This window comes from Xenopus laevis, chromosome 1L, assembly GCF_017654675.1.
Source record: "Xenopus laevis strain J_2021 chromosome 1L, Xenopus_laevis_v10.1, whole genome shotgun sequence".
Lineage (NCBI taxonomy): Eukaryota > Metazoa > Chordata > Amphibia > Anura > Pipidae > Xenopus > Xenopus laevis.
In genome coordinates, this window is record NC_054371.1 from 106,363,785 (window position 1) to 106,378,098 (window position 14,314).

Sequence of the window (14,314 nt, forward strand, 5' to 3'; positions counted from 1 at the left end):
CCTTCACCTCTAGCCATTAACATCGGCTACTGTCTCTAGCCCACTCCACCGGCCCAAACACTGGCCCATTCCATCGGCCTTCACCTCTAGCCCTTAACATCGGCTGCTGTCTCTGGCCCTTACCACCGGCCCCAACACTGGCCCATTCCATCGGCCTTTACCTCTAGTCCATAACATCGGCTACTGTCTCTAGCCCACTCCACTGGCCCCAACACTGGCCCATTCCATTGGCCTTCACCCTAGCCCTTAACATCGGCTATTGTCTCTAGCCCAATCCACCGGCCCAAACACTGGCCACTCTATTGGCCACTCCACTGGCCCCAACACTTGCCCATTCCATCAGCCTTCACCTCTAGCCCTTAACTGCAGCTACTGTCTCTAGCCCACTCCACCGGCCCCAACACTAGCCCATTCCATCTGCCTTTACCTCTAGCCCATAACACCGGCTACTGTCTCTAGCCCACTCCACTGGCCCATTCCATTGGCCTTCACCCTAGCCCTTAACATCGGCTATTTTCTCTAGCCCAATCCACTGGCCCAAACACTGGCCACTCTATTGGCCACTCTAGCCCTTAACATCGGCTGCTGTCTCTGGCCCTCCCCACCGGCCCCAACACTAGCCCATTCCATCTAGCCCTTAACATTGGCTGCTATCTCTGGCCCACATTATCAGCCTTTACCTTTAGCCCATTCAATTGGCTCTTAACATCAGGCATTGTCTGCGGCCCTAACCACTGTCTCTTCTATTGACCTTTACTTTAACAATAGTCCACTCTTATCGGCCTCTGACTGCAGCCCTTAACATTGGCAGCGCTCTCTGGCCTTCACCACTGGTCCATTTAATGGACCTTTACATATAGCCCTTTCCACCCCCCCCCAAAATGTATCCCTTACACTACAATCTATAACACACCAAACTCAAATTCTCTTTACTGCAGCATTTTCAATAGTATCCAGCTAAGCCCTAAGCATTAGAATATAGGTATAGGCACTATTACATTAGCGATCCAGGGACTAGTCCGACTGCCTATTGGAGTCAGGAAGGAATTTTTCCCCTTTTGAGGCACATTGGACACGGCCTCAGAGGGTTTTTTCGCCTTCCTCTGGATAAGCTTTATGATAAATAGGAATTATGTGAACTAAAAATACAATTTCAAATTCCCTAAACTACCAGAATAATCTTTTTTTTTCATGAATTGGTTTTAATTAAAATCTTTATTTATAAAAAATAATAAAGACTTATATAAAATCTATAAGTGTTTGGATATTGGACTCATTTGGACTAATTTGTATGGCAAAAAAGTGTGAAACAACATATTTATGACGTGCATCAGGTATAATACGGGAGAGAGAGAGATGCCTATGTGCATACATTTTATATATAAAAGTTCTGTTGTATCTATACCACAGTTAAGGCACAATTATTGCCATTATACTCTGCAATGAGGTATGTAGAAGTCAGTGGTATGGAACGTCCACGTTTAGAAAACTGACATAGTTAGTAAAACGGTGCCCATACACAGACTTTTTAAAGTTTTCTACAGTCTGGATAATAATAATAAATATAGTCGTTCTTGTAACAGTGGCATTCGTACCTTGTTCCGCACAGCATCATGGGGTCAAGAAAATGCATGAGTTGATTTGCTGCAAGAATCATGGTTAACCTGCAGGATGGGGGTGAAATCCGGCCCAGATTTGTTGCAAGGCCACAAATGCCTGAGCCAAGGTGGCCAAATATTAGGGGCAGCATGCCACCCAGATGCTTTACAGTTACTTGTAAAGGTTTTACCAACAGTATCTGCCTTGCTGTTTACAATTTCTGCACTGCTGGTTCTGACTCCTTAAGCAATGTTGCAAGGTCTGAGTTTCCAGGTCTGATTCCAGTTGCATTGTTTTAAGAGTCCGTAGTAGCGAACAGGACAGCTGAACACAATTACATTTACAAGAACACCAATAGAAAAGGTGCAATGAATGTATATTGGAAAGTTCTTATAATTACATTTTCTTTCATCATGCAAAAATCAGTATTTGGGTGGAGGATCTCTTGTAACATTTTGCTAAGCTGTCGCATGCAGCATGTTTCAGATATACATTTATTGTAATTTATATTATTCCAATCTATATGATTCCAAAAAATGTTGACAAAAAGAAAATTCACCAGAAAATATAAAGCCCAGTCGTGCATTTATTCAATTGGAAAAAGAAGCCATGTATTAGACAATCACAGAGCAGCAGGAGAAAGCTGGCCATATATGAGGAATAAAGTCTTGAGGCAAGTTCGAGTCCCTTTTTTGTATGTCAATATTCTTTTCTGTACTTTTACGTCAGTGTTGGGTTTTATTTAGTCAATAGCCTGTAAGAGAAGAAAACTGATAGCTCATGTCAGTCCACTCACATTGATCAGCTATAGTCCAGACTGCAAAGGAGGTAACATTGGATGTGGGATACTTGTTCTCCCTGTCTGGGATGTAACCTCTGCACTGTAGGCATGTTCCTTTGGGGAGTATATGTCTCAGCTTTTAACAGACTGGGCTGCCCAACCCTAACAAGGTTCAGCCAACGTTTCTCCTTTACGTGCTTCAGTCTCCTAATAAACAACCAGCTTGTTACACCATCTAATGTGTATTGTAGAAAGTGATTTAAAGGACACCTATCATCAAAAAATCATTTCCTCCACCAGAGGTATGGGCTAAAAGAGCCTGCACCTGGTTTGGGGGAAACAATAGTTCGCATATGCAAATTAGGATTCTGGTTTGTTTCGGTATTTGGCCGAATCTTTTGCAAAGTATTCGGGGGTCCGGCCGAATCCAAAATGTGGATTCAGTGCATCCCTAATGTGAAACCATTTAAGTTGTGTCAGAGTGAAAAGCCTCTTATTAAAATACGTTTTAGAAACTTTATATCTTTTTCTGGCTGTTCAGTGCAGGAGATCAAAAAAAAGTCTGGGACATTTCGGAAACAATTCAGGACTGGGGGTTGAGCTGTCAAAATCAGGACTGTCCTGCAAAAAAACGGGACAGTTCGGAGGTATGGAATGTTACTGGCCTGTGGGGGAGGGAATGGCTATTATATAACAGGGGCACATAGTCAGGGTTGCCACCAGGCTTCTATTCACCTAACTAGCCAGCAAATCACCAGCTAGGGCTGGTGCCAGTAAATATGTAAGGGTTCTTTACCCATAAAACCCTCCCTTCGCTGCCCCTCTCCATTGGCAGAACACTGGACAGGGTTGGGAATGGAATCTATATGTGGTGGCAAGGGGGATGATGGGCTTAGTCATAGGCAGCAAAACAGTTTGTGAAGGGGAGAACGGGTGGATAATTGCAAACTTACCAACCAGTGGCAAATATGGCACCTTTTGTTACAAAACTCCAAATGGCAACATTCAAATGAAATAGATGTGAACTGCACATTTAGTGGGAGGGTCTAGATGGAAGCAGAGCACCACTTACATGTTTAATTACCAATCCCCCAACAGACAACAGTACCAGTACATTGTGTCTTGTTCTATCGAAACTGCAGTTGAGAGGGAGGTGCCAGAAATATTGACAGCATAGTGCAGCTGTGGACAAGGCTGAACTACCACCATCTGATATTAGTGAAATGCTTAAGTATATGTATATCTGAATGCTGGCACCCTTTAATAAGCATACTTCAATACAGATCCAAACAGTTGGATCCAATTTTTCAATTAGCAGTTTTTATTCATGACTACTAACCTTAAACTTTTAAGGCTAATACATTCTCCTAGTCAGTGCTTACAAATCAAAACTTAGTTAGTACTCTTACGCTTGGGTCAATTTCAATAGGGCAGGTACATATAGATAAAGACAAAAGAGATCCTCTAATGCCCTATACACGAGCCCACCCTAAAACAAATGTGGCATGTCCCTCAAATGGTTGGGATAAAAATGTTAACATAGAAATCTTTAATAGTTAGGACTTTGGAAGGCAATCCTGTTTTAAAAAATGAAAAAACGCCAGCATGTTTTACAACTTTTATAACTTTACAGCGTACGGGATTTGATGTCACTGACATAAGATTGAGGAGGATGTAGCTTCATCTTATCAGTTCTCCTGGTCTAAGGTTGTGAAGGAAACTCTGGCGAAAGAGGAAACATTCTATAAAATTTGCGGAGTAACGATCATTCGCCTGAGCAAAAATACGAATGACCATAGGGCGAGAAACTGCACTATCGATGGTCAGTTTCGCTAGCAAATTGTTGTCTACACCTGTTAGTAAATTGGTGATGAGATGAGATTTCTGGCAGATTTTCAATAGCGATGGCCTCTTCGCAGTAGCGTAACTAGAGGGGGGCGGGACCTGGTGCGCGACACGCAGCTGGGCCCCGCCCCCTCCGTACGGCCCGCATTTTGAGTGGCGCACGGGCTGCCGGGGGCCCTGAGGGGGTTGCGGGCCCTGGCCCGCTCGCACCCCCTGCTCCCCCGGTAGTTCCGCCACTGCCTCTTCGCCCTTTAGTAAATCTGCCCCTTAGAATTTTTAATTCTCCCCTCACAATCCCTATTCCAGGATTGATTTTTTTCTGATCTCTTTCTAACCCAGTAGACATAATAGCAGGATTTAAAGATTTTTATTCTTCATTGTACTCTTCTGAGCCTTTGACTTCAGTACAGGCTAGAGAACAAATACTGGATACAACATCTATGCCCCGGATTTCAGCTTCAGAAAAAGCTACACTTAATACTCCCATATCTCTTATTAAAGTTGAAACGGCAATTAAACAACTCAAGAATAATACTGCCCCTTGGCCAAATGGCTTCCCTCCATCATACTACAAAGAATTCGGAGATATATTATCCCCTCACTTAGTAATTTTGTTTAATGATATACTGCCATCTGAGATGCTTTCTGCTAATCTTTCCCTCATTCCGAACCCAAATAAAGACCACACAAATATTCAGAACTATCGGCCAATATCAGTCTAAAATGTGGATTATAAATTATTCGCTAAGATTCTGGCTACTAGATGGTCAAAATTTCTCCCTTCTTTAATACAGCCAGACCAATGCAGCTTTATTCAGGGCAGTCAAACAAGTGCAGAATAATTAACATAATTTCGGACGTGAGTTCCTCCAATTCCCCTTTATTAACCTTGATACTTGACATCCACAAAGCCTTCAATACGGTGTCCTGGCAGTATCTACTCTCTCTGTTACCTAGGTATAACATTGATGGGGCCTTTTTGGATGATTATATGTATTGTGGTAGAGTGACCAAAACAATGTGGCAAAAGGTGTGTTTTCCCTTTAAGATCTCCATAGTGGGAGAGGTAGGCACCAGGATGGGTGTTAATAGACAGAGAATATGTTCTCTGTTTAAAGGCTTTGGTGGCCAGGTCCTGGAAGCTGGAGTATTCTGGAAAGAACAGGCAAGCCAGGTACTCTAATCCAGTAGTCCAGCTCATGGATTGGAGCTCACCTTCCACAGGAAGGCTGTCCTGTGGAAAGGTATTTAGTTCTAGTGAGCATGTTAGGAATCTCTCTCAGAAAAGGGCACAGAGCAGGAAGGATAGCTGCCTGTGTGAGGAACTCCCAGAGGGGCTGGGGGTGCCACTTGCCACTGCGAGGTGCAGAGAGAGAGACAAGACCAAGTAACAGAGAGTTGGTCTGAGTAAGACATTGGAGAAAAGCCAGGAGGCTGAGCAATCTCCCAGGACATTTGTGACCCCTACTTATGTGTTTGCTTACTGGTAGTCCACAAGGGGCCCAGTTTAGTAAGGGTACTCTTCATGTGTGAAGGTAGAGCCCAGTAGGCAGGATTTATTTTTATAATATGTTTTGTATCCTGAAATGGTCACCCCGGGGTGTAAATAAACTGCCTTAAAAAAAAGTAAAGTGTCTGTTGTGGACCCTGCAGTTTAACGTATTATATGTAAAACATATTGTCTATATATCATTGTCTGGTATGCCTTGTTCAGGAATCTAGATTCATAGGGGTACTCATCAGGGTTGCCTGTTATCTCTGTTATTATTAGCGTGATCGAGCCATTGGTTCATTTCTTACGGAACTCTCTGGGCATATCTGGGTATAAAACAAGTCACCCAAGAAAATAAGATCACATTGTATGCAGACGATCTTTGCCTTACAATTACAAAACCCGAGGAACCTCCCCAATTTATTTCAGATATTGGATAGATTCCATAAAATCTCAGGTTTGAATGTAAATTCAAGTAAAACAGAGGCACTTCCTATAAATTTACCTGAACCACAAGTGAAGCTACTAGAAGTAAATTTTCCCTTTCTCTGGAGGAAAGAGACAGTTGGTTACTTGAGACTTAAACTTACGAAATCATACGCATCGCTATATAAGAATAAGTATAAACCGAAATTTCAACAATTGTCCCGCATCCTAGTTGACTGGGATAAACTCACAATATCCTGGTTCGGTCATATAGCAGCTGTGTGTATGATAGTTCTCCCTAAATTACTATATTTATTTTGCACCTTACCTATAATGGTAGAAAAACGAAATATTGACATTTTGCAGCAGAAAGTTCTCAACTTTATCTGGCAGAATAAGCTACATAGAGTTAGTAAGGATACTATATATATAGCAAACAATATCAAGGAGGCCTAAAAGTTCAGCAATTATATCATTATTACAGAGCAGTCAGGCTTGCCAAAATGATACAATGGCACTTACCACTCGGTGTGACTCATTGGGTTGATTTTGTAAATGCCTCCATTAATCCTCTAAGAACATCTGCTTTAAAGGAGAACTAAAACCCCTAGCGATGTTAAGTCCCCACTGGCCCTCCTTCGTTGGCCCCCCTCTCTGACTCCTACCTGCACAGTCTTACACCAGAGTTCTGTCCCCTCTTGAAATAGTGACCGCACATGCAGAGTGAGCACAGGGGAGCTCACGGCCGCCATCTTCTTCTCTTTGGGAATCTTAGTGTCTTCTTCCTCTCCTTTGGCAATTTCCATCTCTTTCGGCGTATGCGCAGTTGTCGCGAACCGGAAGATCCAACTGCGCATGCGCCATTACGCCACCCACTTCACGAAGATTACTGAAGAAAAGAAGATGGCGCCCGTGAGCTCCTCTGCACTCACTTTGCATGTGCGGTCACTATTTGGACTATGCAAGGATATCAGATATTACATAACTTGGGGCCTTAAGTCACCTCAAATTTTGAAGGATGAGGCTCAGATAAAAAAATATATATATTTTCGATATAATCAAATTTACATTTTTTTCCATGTGCCCCACATTTGACCACGCTAGAGGGCTCACTGATTGAGCAAGCTTGCCATCGCCCATTAACTGTAACAAACTATATCTCATGGATCGATAACCTAATTATAGAGCAATCTCCAGACTCAGGGAGGCCCATTTATCAAAGTCTGAATTTAACTCAATATTTTTTTAAAAGAACTCTGATCAAATCCGCACTGATTTTTTCTCCTTATTTATTAATACACTTTTCTGAAAATTTTGTAAGCATGTAAAAAAATGAAAAAAAGGGGATAAATACAAATCGTACAAATTTTTGTATTTTCCACCCGAAAACTTTTTCTTTTTCTGATTTATGACTGAAAACCAGGAAATCTTCAGATTATTGCAGAAACCCAGCACAGATCAAAAAATCTTTGGGACTTCTCCTATTGACTTATATGCAACCTCGGCAGGTCTGAGATGCCAGATTTTCAGATTCAGACTTTTTCTATCCTCGGGATATAATAAATCCTGAAAAATTTGTGGGGTTTTTTTTTTCACAAAAAAAATTTATTTTATACTAAAAAAATACAATCTTTTGGGTTTTTGCAATTCGGAGTTTAGTAAATAACCTCATATGTGTTCATATATGACCCAATGGATATCTGACTTACAATTACGTGATTCCCGAGAGTTATGGCCTAAAATATGGAAATATATACATTTAGGAGGTTATTTATCAAAATCCAAATTTATCTCATTATTTTCTGAAATATACTCCGACCAAATCCGCACGGGTTATTTACCCTTATTTATCAATACATTTTCCTGAAAAATTCCAGTGTGGGAAAAAACTCGAAACATTGTGAAACTCGAAAACATTATGAAAATTCGAATCATACAAATTTTTCAGATTTTCTGCCCAAAATCCAGCGCAGATCAGGATGTCTTTGGGACGTCTCCCATTGACTTATATGCAACCTTGACAGGTCTGAGATGCTGGTTTTCCGATTCTGACTTTCATCCTCGAGGTATAATAAATCACAAAAAAATTTTTGGCATTCGGACTTTAATAAATAACCCACAAAGTGTCTCCAAATGTCAGTGTTAAAGAAACAGCCTACAAAGATTTATATAGATGATACAGTATATTACTCCTCAAAGGAAACACGCCATGGTCCCTTCAACCTCCCCTTTGCGCTTCAGAGGATGTAGTGCGATAGGCACTTATTTACATACATGGTGGCTATGCCCTATTGTCAAGAACTTTTGGATACAAGTATTTCAATTAGCCACAAAGATATTGAAAATTTCAATTGATCCCTCACCTGAAGCAGCTTTATTGTGCATTCCATGTAAAATCCATTGCCATCTCATATACTGGCTGCTGCTCGATGGGTCATCCCTCTCAATTGGCTTTCAACTTTGGGGTGACTAATCTCCCCGAACTGCGTCCGCCTGCTAGAAAAAAAATTGCCTGTGGCATGGCACTCGCAGCACTTCATTTTCCGAAGTTGCCCGAAGTTTCCTCGTGAGGCAACTTCGGAAAACAAAGCGCCGCAAGTGCCATGCCGCAGGCGATTTCTCATTCTAGCCGCGGGAAAACAGGGGGAAGCAGTTCGGGGAGATTAGTCGCGACTAAATCTCCCCGAATCTCCCAGTGTGACCTTACCCTTAGACTCTTACCATGATATTTGATCTCCATGAGGCACATACAAGAAAGAGCAACAGATACCTACAGATTAACTTGACTCAATGGTGAAATTAAAAACTGTAAATCTTTTTGCTATTATTGTTGTTTGAGGACAGTTCTGCATAATTATATTATTTTCAGCTACCCATGTAATGATACATTGTGGTTTAATTTTTCTTTCTCTTATTTTTTCTTTTCTGTTTTCCTTTTTTTTTTAAATAAAAATTGCATTTTTTGCTTTCTTTCAGTATGTAAGGTTTGCAGTGTAATCCCAGCGTGTGAACGTGTTACAGCATTTTATTGGTCTAGCTACCAAGGAGAGCAGTTTATATGAAATTTAATTAAAACCATTAGCTCTCAGAAACACTTTGTATAATTCTCAATGTTCTTTTTATGAGCAATAACTTTAGGGGAAAAAATCTTCTAAGTGCCACATAAGCATAAGAATCATTCACTAAATTTTACCTTAATGTTCTCTATTAAAAATCCTTACTGATTTATTAGAAAGTATAAATGCCTTTAGTCAATCATTATGTATTGGATTGGCAGAGAATTGCAAGCAAAACGATATGTGAAAGTAATAGTGAATTTATACAGAAATGCTAGTGGTGCATTCACAATTAAAGATCTGCCATGAGCCGGTGGGTGGACAGGGGTCTGCCACTGGCATATCTTTATTTGCGTGTCTATATGACGCAAAAATTAAGGAATGGGTTTTGGATGGTATGAAACCTACTGTATGTAACTCGCCCCCCCCATGAATGCATTATGCATCAGTGTTGAATGTATTTATTGGAAAAGTGCAGGTGCACGGTAAAAAAGGTTGCAAAGTGAAAAAACGTGGGAGCTTGCTGTTTCTTTTTACACTGCACTCTGCCTTGTCAATCATAAATGAGCCTGTAATGTTTACAACAAAAAATAGATATTGATCCATTATTGTGTCTGACTGAACTACCAGGGTACCGGGACTGTACCTCACCTTATTGGCCCTTTGCCCTTTCTGGAGCACATTAACTCTTTCTATCTTTTCCACGTTCTGCTTCTGTTTTCATTTATTCCCAGCATTGATAAAGAAAGGAAAGAGTTAGATAAGGAGTCTGTGATGGGGTCATGGATATGACTGAGACCAAATTTATTTCCAGGCATATGCACTAGAATCCAGGGAGACTATTAACTGTATAGAGCTGGCAGGGGAGTTCCTCAGAAATAATTTATTCAGTGTATATAGGAGTGCAAGAACAAATCGATTCCATATTCAACCATATAGTCTGCGCTGTAAATAGCATGTGGTTAGAGACGGTTCCCCCAACACACAGTCTGTCTGTATGTATGTATCCACTGTATTGGCTCATGCTACACAGTTGGCTAAAATAAATCTCAGTGTTTTCCATTGGTCATATCCTCAAATCTTGTGAAAAAAATTCTATGCAGCTACAAGTAGCTACTACTAGTATTTTCCTACAGTAAAAGTGTAAACCCAGTTTGCCCCCAAAGAGTTCAAATGTCTAGCTAAGACTAATTGAATTGCTGATCAAAAGTGTTTGTTGAAGTTGAAAGTAAGTGAATGCTCAAGTAGGTCTAACCACTTTGCAACATACCAGAAACAGATTTATTTATAAATCTCCACAGGCCTATGCAGTGGTTAACAAAGACCATGCAGGGGGTTGCAGCTTCCTAATACTTTCAGTACCACTAGGTGCTGGATCTTGTTTACAACCATGGCTCAATCTGTGTGGTGTCAGTATGCTCTTCTCATTTTTGTATGGCTTCCTATGGGTACTTCATTTTTTTCCCCAGAGTCCCAAACCTAGAAGCAAGTATTGTAATGTAAATTGACCATAGTGTGGATATGCCAGTGTGTCGCAGCCCAGACCAAAGTTTGCTTCTCTACATATAGACATAACCAGAAACCAAGAACTTGGAATCTATTTCCACTTACTAGCCAGTCTAGCCAGTGCTCTTGCGAAATTTTGCTCTGACATATCACCTTTGTTCCCAGTAGCCAATTATTGCTACCAGCTCACACTTACCTGCAGGAAAATAATAGACAAATGGTTTTGAAGCATTATTCCGTTGCACTTAGCAACGAGGCAAATTTTCAGGTTGTAAGCAGCTCTGAATTCTACCCATTATAAGTAAAGCCTAATCAGTTCCTATTTTTCATGATTTGGTTTAACTCAGCAAGCCATAACACATACATCAGTTTACTTTATGTGCATTAGACTGGAATTAGTTTGCATCCTCAATGTGAGAACGAAATCACATTATTAAAGGAACAGTAACACCAAAAAATGTAAGTGTTTTAAAGTAATGAAAATATCATGTAGTGTTGCCCTGCACTGGTAAAACTGATCTGTTTGCTTCAGAAACACTACGATAGTTCATATAAACAAGCTGCTGTGGAGCAATGGCGGAAATTGAAAAACGGCTATATGGCACAGGTTAACGAATGGATAACAGATAACACCATTAGACAGACAGAGCTTATCTTCTATCTGCTGTGTAACTTGAGCTTTTTCTCCTTTGAATGGCTGCCCCCATTGCTACACAGCAGCTTATTTATATAAACAGTAGTAGTGTTTCTTAAGCAAACACAGCAGTTTTACCAGTGCAGGGCAACACTGCATTATATTTTCATTACTTTAAAACACTTTTATTTTTTGATGTTACTGTTCCTTTAAAATTATAATTTTAACCCAATTCTGTACCACTGTGCTACTTTAAACTCTCACCTTCCTCTTTCATATTTCTGTATTTTTATTTACATAATGGATTGAGCGTAAGTTGCTGATTTAGTGACACCCAGGAGAGACAATAGATGGTGGATGACACATAGGGGAGACAGACCTGGGTGAACAATGCATTCAAAATATTATTCTTAAAAATATCAGATTGTTACACTTAGGGGCAAGATTTATCAAAGGTCAAGTTGTGTTTTCCTGAAAAATTTGAGTTTTTCGAGGGTAGTTTTCAGTCAAAAATTTTAATTTTCAGGTTAAAAAAAACTTGAATTTTTCGTGATTTATTTTACCCGAAAAGGTGGAAATAACTTGAATGCTCAAATTCAATGGCAGAGGTCCCTTAAACCATTTGAAGATGTTAGCCTTCATGACTTAAAGGAGAAGGAAAGCTACAAAGGCATTTTATTGCCATTAGATTAGCTGCAATAGTGCAAGCTAGAATTCTATATTTATTCTGTAGAATATTTTACCATACCTGAGTAAAAAGCTCTAGAAGCTCTCTGTTTGTTTAGGATAGCAGCTGCAATATTAGCTTGATGTGACATCACTTTCTGCCTGAGTCTATCCCTTTTCATTTATAGATCTGGGCTTAGATTGCAGCATAGAAGGGGGGGGAGAGAGCAAAGTGAGCATGCTCATGCCCAGGACAAGGAGGTTTAAGCTGAAAGAAGGAAGTCTGATACACAAGCCCATGTGCACACAATAGAAGGGAAAAAATGCAGCATTTCTTTTGACTGAGGACTCAGAGCAGCACTACTTTGAGCGTTTACTGGTATATTTAGGTGGACCTTTCTGATAAGGCTTACTTAGTTTTAACCTTTCCTTCTCCTCTAATGATGTTCAAGAGGTGAGTTTCGCTTGAAAACTCGATTAATTTGAGCAATTCAAGTTTTTTCCTGTGGAAAACTCAATTAATTTGAGTTGTTCTCCACGAATTAACTGATTGAAGTTTTTTCCATTCCAGTTTTTTCTTAAATTGAAAAATATTCGAGTTCGGGGGGTTCATTCAAGGTATAAAAAAACCTCACAAACCTCTAAAACTCGGCCTTTGACAAATCTGCCCCTTAGATTGAAAGGGTTCTCCTTTCTCTATGACACTTAGCTCTGAAATTTTCTTTTCCAATTAAATTAGATTAGAATTGACAATACAATAACTTGCTCTAATGTATGTCCTATTGTATAATAAAAGGAAAAGACTATTGCATTGCAGTCCAAAGAGAATAGAGCATGTCACCCTAACTAACAGTACAGGTGAAATTCAAAAACAAAATTAATTTTTACTGTAACTGTACTTTGTATTTAAATAGGTATAGAGATCAGGCATTTTAACTCTGATTACATTGCATTTCAGATGACTTTAAGAGGCCTATTTATTAAATCTTGCTCTGTTCGAGTTTTTTTTTTTTTTAAGGGGAAAAGGGTATTTATTATACCCCAAAGCTGCTAAAAATCTGAACCCGAAAATACTCCATCTCATGTAGAAGTCAATGGCAGATGACCCTGAAGATGTTTCTTGACATGGTGATCTGCGCTGGTTTTTGTCTTATCAACAAATTGATAAAGTCGAGTTTTTGGATTGTCAATCATACAATTCGAATAGATGCTTGGTTTTGTCACATTGTTTTTTTGCTCTGACTTTTTCAAGATTGATTATGAGTTAAATTCGTGGATGCGAGTTACGTCGACTTTGTTTTGATAAAAAAATTAGATTAATTCGAGTTTTAGTAAATACCCCCCTAAATATTGAAATCACAGCCTGGCTGTGTAGTATTAACAATCAAGTCAATACTGCTTGGCCAGACACCATTCCTAAACTCGTCCTCCCACTCGATTATGCTACTCCTTCGAATTGGCCCTTGCGACACCCACCCCAATCACTGCTCCCTCGTGCAGTTCTGTCTGAAAACCAATTGCCCACCCCTGTTTACCTCCACTTGTCAGTGTCAAAGATATGCTCATTATTTCCCACCTCTTATTTTGCCTACAATCCTATATAATAAAGTTGAAGTGCCTCTGCGTCCAGTCCCTGTGTCCGTGGGATTGCGCTACTGCGCATGTGCCCCACGGACCGTCTCTGGCGATTTTTCTACATATGTTCTAGCGCCCGTTAATTTAACGGGCTTAATGTCTAGTTACTATATAATACGCTTATTATTGCCTGTCTTTCAGTGCTCTTTATATCCTTTTCAACATTCCTTAGTTTATGTTAGACTAAGGAACCCCCTATCCCCCCAGGATGTAACCCTACCATTCAATTAAAACACAGAGACGTATTTTGGCAAAAATCTGTGGAGGTCACAGGCTTTATTTAACAGTTTAAGCATCAAGGACTAGGTACACCCTGACCCCAGCTCACTGCCCAAAAAATTGTATTCTCAAAAACGTGGGCTCACTGCCCAAAGGTTGGTAAAACATGAAGCAGGGATCATGGGGCCGAGCGCCCTCCATGAACGCTTTTTAGCCCATCCCCCTGCTCCCTCATTGTGCATAAATGGCGCTAACCCAGTCTCTTGCATGCCTCAGACAAGACCGTGCAGTCCAAATCTGATGCACACTTGCGACTCCATCAAGGTAGGCCTGCACCATGACCAACTCGTACTCCTAGAGCCGCACTAAAGCACACTGGCTCAGTACCGCCTTGACCTTCCTTGAGCCGCAGCTGACCCAGGCAAGTACTGTTGACCACCACAGATAATGGTACT